Raw genomic sequence first — 645 nt, 5'->3', positions numbered from 1 at the left:
AGGGAGAGGCACGAGACGGAGCGTCCCGTCCGGAGGAACCACCTTCCTTTTCTTTTTCGTCTTTCGCCCTCCCTCCCTGCCCCGGCCCTCCCCGCTCTCCTCTCTGCTCATGGACCGGGTGGAAGTGTCCTCGGACATCTCCGCAGCTCCCTGCCGTCCTGCCCGGGTGCTGCTCCGGCAACTACCAAAGGACTTCGCTGACCACTGCATGGGGGATCCGACTCAATCCAGTTAATGTCTTCATATTGAAGAAGAGATGTACCTTCAATAGAAAACCTTGGGTTTTGTTTTTGTTTTTTTTCTCTTTTGCTTGCATTTTTTTTGCAAAAAGGAAAAAAAAGGATTAAAAAAAATAATAATAATAATAATAACCCATCCTGGAAAATGGAAAGAGGTGTTCCCGTGTGTGTGTGCGCTCGTGCGCGTGTGTACCTTTGTCAGCTTACTGTGGACTCACTGCTTGTCCGTAACCGAAGATCATCGCCGACCCTGCGGCCAGCGGCCGGCCGGTTCCCGGCCCAGGGGTGCCCGGGGGTTGTTCCCGCAGCCCCCGGGAGCGGGAAGGAGAGCAGGCAAGCGCCCGACGGCGAAGCAAGCGCTCGGCACCCCGCAAGCGGGGAGGAGGACACCAAGGGCCGGCCGGGG

This window comes from Charadrius vociferus, unplaced genomic scaffold, assembly GCF_000708025.1.
Source record: "Charadrius vociferus isolate BGI_N301 unplaced genomic scaffold, ASM70802v2 scaffold406, whole genome shotgun sequence".
Taxonomy (NCBI): domain Eukaryota; kingdom Metazoa; phylum Chordata; class Aves; order Charadriiformes; family Charadriidae; genus Charadrius; species Charadrius vociferus.
Note: the sequence above shows the minus strand (reverse complement) of the source record.